We start from the raw sequence: 8,705 nt of genomic DNA, 5'->3' as shown, positions 1-8,705 counted from the left end.
TTGCTTTAACTTCGCCAGCACCCTTACCATACATAGCCTGTCATCAAGAACTCTGCCCCTCTGGCAACTTGCTCATGAACTTCCAGCTTCCAGACCTGTGCAAAATAAAATGTGTACTACATTAGCAGTCCAGATAAGCAGGTGGGCACTGTGATGTTCTCTTCTTAAGGTAAAATATACTACAACATATTTAGGAGGTTAACAGAGGACAATAAAAAGGACAGTGCTTATCTACTATTACCAAGTAAGTATTTGCTGCTATGAATAGATTTTTCTTTCTACTATAGACAACACCTACTACAAAAATAACATTATCACAAATTTAGAGCTGATTCTGGCACCGAGAAAAGAAGAGATTTGATAGCTCCTTCACAAAAGCATTTCAGGCATCCTCTCCAACACTGAGCAACTACATGGAATTTCTACTTTACTATTTTTTTTAAATTATAAAACTCACTAAAACTAGTCTAATAGTTGTTTGGGTCATTAACAAAACATGAGAAAGGATTTTGACAAAACACTCCTCCCTAAATTTTTAAGTATAAATTTTTTAAGTTAAAAAAAATCACAATTTTTAATCTAACAGTTTTCATCTACCAATTTCAGTATTTAACTTTATTAGTGGCTTTTAGGAGATAAAAGGTAGCCACTCTACCTCCATGCTAGTGACTAAATAACTCAGGATCCAGATTTTTCTAAAATACTATTTTTTAAATTTAACATCGCACATTTGATCTCCCCAACCTCTGTGAACTGGTAAGTAGAAAATGAATATTAGGTACGATTGCCAGGTGCAACTGTGCTGAAAGTATCCAAGTATTTCTCAGGCCTAGAGCAAATTCACTGAGTAGGCTTAATACTCATGTGCAAAGGGTGACACAGCCATAGTGCATGAGAAGTGGGAAGTCTAGCCGAAATGCCTGAGAGTTCAGAATGGTCATCATTCCAGTCTCTCCTCAAAAGAGAGAAAGGTCAGTGGCTTTTGTCTTCATCTAACATCCTCTCTTGCTCCACCCCTTCCTCCAGGTGAGCAGCCCACTTGTGAGCTTGCCCTCAAGAGAAAGAGAAATCTCCTACTCCACTCTCCTGCCGCCTGCCAATCTTCACGGTTCCTCTTCATGATGGTCTGAAGCAGCAAAGGAGAATCTTCAGATCCAGAAAGCCTAGAAGGAAAGCACTGGCAGTGCGTAAGTAGAAAGGAAAACTGGAGGCAAAATGTGTCTGGATGAAATAAACTATGGAAGATGAGCTATCCCCGATCAGTCTTCCATCGGATCTACAGCCAGACTCTTGTAACTAATGAGTTCTGTGTCATCTAAAATGCAGGACCTGAATAAATTACAAAGACCCATGGGGAGCCTAGCTCCAGCAGTGCAGCATCTGCCACTGGATGACTTGAATAAGAAAACAATTTTAGTTAAAAATGGTAAAAGTAAGGATGAAGAAGGGAATGGCTCGAGCATTTCACATAGAAGCAGAATCACATAACAGGGCGGTGTGTAAAAGTCACTCAGCAGATCCTCAGGCATTGCACCCTACAGAGCACTTTAAAAATGTGCCTGTACTAACAAAAATACAGCATGACAAATCAATGTATGAAGCACGAGGAATGCTTTATTCCTGTGTGATGTTTCTAGAATGATAGGCCGAAGAAGAGCCTTAAACTCTAAAATTTATGGGGCTGGTGGTATAACTCAATGGCAGAGTTTAAATTAACTCATACATTTCCAGTAAGTATTCACAAGACTCTATACCAGATGAGACATTTACATCATGCATGTTGAACAGTACTACCTCATTTTCATTGGTTTTGATACTTTTCAAGAAGCACATTTAACATTTGAAAAGCACAGCTGTCATTTGACTCCCACCAGATTCCCTTTAGATGGAATTCTATTGGTCCATTGTCAGGAGGGTAGGCCCAGGGCTAGATTCCAAGGAGGCTAGAATCAAAGCAGGATGTATCACAAAGTTGGACAAAGTACACTATTAAAGCATTCTACCAGTATCTGACAGCCTAGAAACTTTTGGAAAAGGTGAAAACCTGCTGATGGGTTGGCATTAGTTTCAAGGAGAAAGTACTGATCCAAAGTAAGCTAGATGCATATGTAGCAGAGGATGGCCTTGTCATGCCTCAATGGGAGGAGAGGTCCTTGGTCCTATGAATATAGTCCCACCAATATTTTCATCTCAGTCCATCAAGACAATTTTGGAGTGTAATTGCCGAGGTATGTGAGGATGTTTTTAAAAACTGTTTTAAGCCACCACTTACAACAGTTTGTAACAGCAGCAACAAGAAATGAACACATACAAGGACCCACTTAACTAATGGAAAGGGCCTTTGGGATTGAGCCTAGTGCCTGTCAGGCAAGTGCTCTGCCATTCAACTTTGTCTCCAACTGTCCTTCTTCTTGCTATCCTCCTCCTCTTCCTCCACAGTTCTGCTAATTAAGGCAGGGTCTAATACCATGGCATCTTTTAATTGGTGTATAGATATACCAATGTGTCTATGTATGTATAAAATTAGATACATCTCAATCAGTCTTTGTAATGTTACCTGTATGTATGCAATCTCAGAGCCATCACCTGTTATTGGTTAGCCAACCTTGGGGCAAACCATTTCTCCTGCTCATGGCATGCCTCAGTTGCCAGCGTTCTTTGATTCAATCCTCTTCAACAAATGAAGCCCAAGCCTCCTCCCAATACTAATGGAAATGGTAGAAAGAAGACAGTGATGTGCACTTTGGGGGATTCACTTGTAAACAGCACTATGGCTTCCTGTTCTTGTTTATATAACTTTCTTCAGGGAATATACCTTGTCACGCGCATACTCATGGAATACTGGACTAACCCAAGCTATGATAGATGGAGGCTATCCCAGTGAACTTGAAAAGGACCTCTCAGGTTCTAGAATGAGACTTCTTCCCTTGATGCCCAACTCCTGAGTGAACCTGCTCTATAAGCATCCATTTCTATTCTGCTGATGATATAATGGTATAAAAGAATATTTGTTGTTTCGAGCTGTTAAGTGTGTTGTAAATTTTTTTATAACACAAATGATAAGTGTCATAATTCTCAATGGCCACCTTCAAGTATCCACTGCTGAGGAGACACTGAACAGAGAGAGATGGACTTGTCACATTCTTGGTCCTTTCCTATTATCATCCAGTTCAGTAGCAGTACAATGGTTGTAAGCATGGAGAGACCACGAGGGTAGAGGGGGAAATTATTTACAGTCACAGGAACATGGGTTCTCATCTCCCAAAGCCAGTCAATCTACAGTTGGTCCTAGATGTTCAACCTCACAAAATTAGGGAATAACATTGAAACATCCTATGAGAAAACCAGCCGCCGGTGGCTGATGCTCATGCTCAATTCTTCCTTCTGTGGTACAGTTAGGTTCCTGCTTCAGAAATATGGTGACTTCCCATCTTACATGCCTGAGTAGGTTTAATATTGACAGAAGAAAGACTCTATTGAAGCTGTATCTGAGGGACCAGCTCAGATATGATTAGTACACTCGTTTCTGAAACACAGTACATATTTTAAATCAATAATAACGTGTACTACTGTGTCCCTACAGGAGGGAGCTTAAGCTTTCGGTCCCTACAATTCTGACACAGAGAGTTATGTTTTGCAGAGCTTGTTTTAAAGATGAAATACTTCCACTCAGGTCTCTGTAATTAAACTACAGTGATCACTTGAGCAGTTTGAATTCTCTAAGTAGCAATCTAGAAACGAGAAAAGTCAACATTTCAATAGGATAATTAGACTTGACCATCATGGAAAAGTAGGACCATAGTTGCTTGTAAAATGCTCACATAGAGCGGTTTTTTCATGCAGGCTTTGTAATCCTTGGGTTATCTTTTAACAGAGTCCATGTCTAACTTGATAGATGAGGGCAGACATGGAGTCTGGTTATCCACGTGGCTTAGTGGATAGGCTGCCAAATATTAGTCATATGAGCCGGATTGTGCTAGGTTGACAGTAACCAGCCAAATCACCCACTGAGTACAGAGGAGGCTTGGGCCAGTTAAATCAGCTGAGGCAGTTTAAACACCAAATCTTAAATGAAATGATTGTTGTGAGTACCTAAGTGTCAGACTTGTGAAGAAGAGTGAGCAAGAAGTACGTAGGAAGTGGAGTTTGAAACCATCTAGCACACTATGATCACCTTTTCCCTAGTTCGTATAATCCAAGAACCATTTCCAGAAAGTGGAATACATTAACAATGAAACTGAATGTAGTCCAAATATAGTACTCTGCTCGCACCATCTATTACACCCATAACTTCTCTTACTGTCTACCATTTGTGGGTGCTAGATAGTATTTTCTATTAATAAGTCATCCCTTAATTCAATGTCTCTTTTAGCCAACATTTATTGTGTAAATATTTATTGTGTACATTCTTTGCAACAGACTCACTTTGGAGATTGAGACTAAGTAAACTGTATCATGTATGTGACAAACACACCTTCTAAATTCTAGGAAACTCGCTTTTACAAAACACAAGTGATGTCATTCCGAGAAGTATGTTTAATAAGAAATGGATGGACAGAATCTTCAGAGAGAGAGAGAGAGAGAGAGAGAGAGAGAGAGAGAGAGAGAGAGAGAACTTTGTTAAATCCTTTTTTCCCCTTTTTATTACTTTTTGCCTGAACCAAATGCATTTTCCCAAGTATCTGTTTAGGAGTCACGGTCTATTTTATACTGGGACACTCATTTGAGAAAACCAGATTTTTTTTTCTGAAAAAAATCTGATAAACACAAATTCACAGTAGTGTGTTTTCCACTCAATACACAACAGCCCTATAACTCCAGTGCCTGCTGAGTTCTATCCTCTGGGTGCCTCTCTCCTAGTTGTCTCCCAGATAATAGAAATTACAGGAAAAGAACAAAATAAGCTTACTTATGTTGTGTTTTACCTAAAATTACTTGAATAAAAGAAACATTTGCTTTAAAAGGAGGGACATTCTTTATTTACTAGTAGGAATTTAAATCAAAACCTTTCAACATCTATTAAGAGTGTCCTTGTCACAAGACTGAGACCACAGGTAAATCTTGATCTTGTTGTATGCTTTGGGTTAGGCTTGACCCTCCTATTGCATATGACCCTCCTTATGTCATCTTTGCCCCAGTGTTGGCTTTGGACAAGCATGGAACTTTTAATCTTATCCCACGGTGCATTCTTATGAGTTCCAGATCAAAAGTATTATGGAAAAAACAAAACAAAACAAAACTGTTCTCTGATAACCATAAACATGTAGAGTGACCTTAAGAAATATTGATGGCCCGCCCTGACTGGCGCGGGGGCCCTGGGAGGGGCGCAGCGTCCAGGGCGGCTGGGCTGGGGTGGCGAGAGCTCTCAGGGCCTTCCTCTTTCCGTGACTCCACAGAGAAGTTCTATGACTCTCATCCAGTTGCCAAAAAAATCACAAGTCTCATAGCTGAAATGATTGCACTTGACCTTCAGCCATACTCCCTTGTCGACAACGCTGGCTTTAACAGGCTGCTCGAATACTTGAAACCTCAGTACTCTTTACCCTCCCCTTCCTACTTCTCTAGAACAGCTCTCCCAGGTATGTATGACAATGTGAAACAGATAATTATATCACATCTGAAGGAAGCTGAGAGTGGTGTGGTTCACTTCACCTCTGGAATATGGATGAGTAGCCAGACTCGTGAATACCCGACCCTTACAGCTCACTGGGTCACCTTTGCAACCACTGTCCGACCACATTGTGAGGACGGACCACCATTGCTCAGCACTTTTAGATGTGTCACAGATCGACTGTGACTTTAGCGGAAATAGCATTCAGAAGCAGCTGGAATGTTGGTGGGAAGCCTGGGTGACTTCCATTGACCTTCAGATTGGCATCACTGTCACTGACAATCCAAGCATAGGAAAGATGCTGAGTGAGGGTGAACACTCAAGTGAATCTGATTGTGAGTGAGGCTCTCAAGAGCCAGAGGATGGTGCAGAACTTACTGAGTATTGCCCGGAAGCTGTGTGAGCGGGTCCATCGGTCACCCAGAGCAAGAGAGAAGTTAGCAGAACTGCAGAAAGAGTGCGAGCTGCCACCGCACCAGCTGATCCAGGATGTACCGTCTAAGTGGATCACATCGTTCCACATGCTCGAACGTCTGATTGAGCAGAAGAGGGCAGTCAACGAGGTATCCATTGAGTGTAACTTTAGAGAATTGATCAGCTGTGACCAGTGGCAGTCTGTATGCCATGTGCTGAGACCATTTGATTCTGCAAGCCGAGAGATGAGTGCCCACATGTCCACACTGAGCCAGGTCATCCCCATGATCCACATCCTCAGCAGGAAGGTGGAGATGCTGTTTGGGGAGACCATGGGCATTGACACCATGCTTAAGTCCCTGAAGGAAGCCATGGCGAGCCGCCTGTCTGCCACCCTCCATGACCCCAGGTACATCTTTGNCACACTGNTGGACCCTCGCTACAAAGCTTCCCTGTTCACAGAGGAGGAGGCAGAGCAGTACAGGCAAGACTTAATCAGGGAGCTAGAAATACTGAATTCTACCTCAGAGGACACTGCCACCTCCAATGGCTGTGACTCAGGGTCCCCACTTAAAGACACTGGCACAGAGGAGAGCCTGTGGTCACTCGCACCGATAAAGAGAGATCAGAGGGAGAAGCTACCTGAAGACATGGTGCTTGCATGTTTGGAGGAAGAGGTGCTGGAACACAGCTGTGACCCACTTACCTACTGGAACCTGAAGCGGTCATCGTGGCCTGGGCTGTCTACCTTAACAGTCTGATTTCTGGGTTGTCCCCCAAGTACAGTTCCCTCAGAAAAGCTGTTCAGCCCACCCATGGATGCTGGCAGCTTTGGCCAGCCCAGGCTCATGATGGAGCATTTTGAAAAGCTCATCTTTTTAAAAGTGAATCTTCCTTTAATATGCTTTCAGTATTGAACTCAGAGATGGAGCCGCCAGACTGGAAACGAGCTTCAGAGTACCACTGTTGTACCAGGGCTGACTTGCCAGGCAGGGCCATGCAGGGCACCGGACCAGGCATCTGGGGCTACCTGCCCATTCTCACCGTAATCTCCACATGTGCCCTACTCCTCCTTCAGGCCAGGTGTCCAGGTGCGTTTTCAGAAGCCCACTAGAAACAAAGTCTTGGCAGTTATGAAATAGGATGATCAGGTTTAAAACTATAAAGGTTTTTTGGTTTTGTTTTGAGGGGATAGTAATCAGTATTCCATTGTGTAGATGTACCACATTTTCTTTATCCATTCTTCAATGAGGGACATATTTGTGATTACCCTTTGATGCATGTTAGATGACTTGTAATATATTTCTGAGCTCTTTATAAAGCTTCTTTGGTAACTGTTCAGGTTATTTATAGTATATGAATACCAATCAAAACTAAAAGAAAGGTGATGTGTAAACTTAGGTGGGTTCTCTTCAATTTTAGGCAAATCTTGATGGATGCTGCTTAGTTAAAATATTAGCTGAGCAGGATGGTTCTAGGAGGCTTCCTTTGTTCCTGCTGCTGCTGGATTACATTTTTTAATTGCTAGTTCCTATATCTAAAAAAGAAGTTTTTCATATTTTAACTTCTTGACCTCCAATTGGTACCATTCTATATTTTTATGATAGTTTCCACATTTTATTATGTGTAGCCTCCTTAATGCCTTGCTATGTCTTAATGGACAATAGGTTTCTTTGTTAGTGATGTACAAAATAATAATGTGCTTTTGCGATTGTTTTTGTCTTAGAGTTGACAAAATATATAACTAATCTGGAATAGTAGTAAATAAGTCCTTGCATGATTAAACGTATAGTGTTTATATTAAGCTAAAAGTCACATTAAATAAATTTATGGTTAAACATTGGCTTCAACGTTAATTTTCATTGTTTGGTATAAAACAGAGGAGTTTGAAGAAGGGCAGCTGGGAGGGACTGTAAGATGGAAAGAGAGGGGAATTGATGTAATTCTGTTACAATTTAAAAAATTAAAAACATAGAAAACTAAAAGCAAGCTTTCACTACTACATTTTTTCGAAAATGATCTGCCATTAATACTCTTACACAGTCTTTTTCTATTGGCAAAATATTTCTCAGGAAACGTAAGGATTTCAAAATGGACTTTTAAATTCTGTTTTACATACTTATAACTTCTGTTTGCAATCAGGAATTGTACAACTGAGGTTGGAAGAGTCATAGTGCTGACTGGTTGTAATTCTACGAGTCATAAACAGTAAGTCCTAAATAAATGTGAAAGGCATGATCCGGAGAAAAGGGCAACTATAAAAGCTAATGCTATTATTTCCAGCCTATCTAGCATTCAAGGGCATTTAACAGTTAGGAGAATATTAGCAGCAAAGACAGATTTCATGATTAGAAGGTTCATTACTAAGAAGGCGCAGAATGCTAATCACGAGACTTTCACTTGCACTGACAAGGTCTGACCTAGCTAGCATTCATCAGTGACAGTGGAATTGCTCCCTGGTGGTATCAACCACAGGCGAGGCAGGGAAAACATGTTCTTCACGGAGGGATTTATCAAAATAAGCAGAACTGTATCACACACCAGTGCTTTCCAGCGCTCCCCAGAGAATGGCTGCGATCTTGTTGGAATCAGCTTGTTTGGACTGTAAAATATAAAATGCCCAGGGGGAGTTTGCATGTTAAAGAAACTTTTAACTTTGTCACCCCAGCACAGCTATCAC

The 8,705-nt window shown here is 41.3% G+C and overlaps 1 pseudogene; it reads left to right on the top strand.

The window, feature by feature from the left end:
- The first annotated feature begins 5,287 nt into the window (after nt 1-5,287).
- Nucleotides 5,288-7,194, top strand: LOC110322013 (annotated as a pseudogene).
- The last annotated feature ends 1,511 nt before the right edge of the window (nt 7,195-8,705 follow it).

This window comes from Mus pahari, chromosome 5 (genome assembly GCF_900095145.1).
Source record: "Mus pahari chromosome 5, PAHARI_EIJ_v1.1, whole genome shotgun sequence".
NCBI lineage: Eukaryota > Metazoa > Chordata > Mammalia > Rodentia > Muridae > Mus > Mus pahari.
This window is presented reverse-complemented; position numbering and strand designations above follow the sequence as displayed.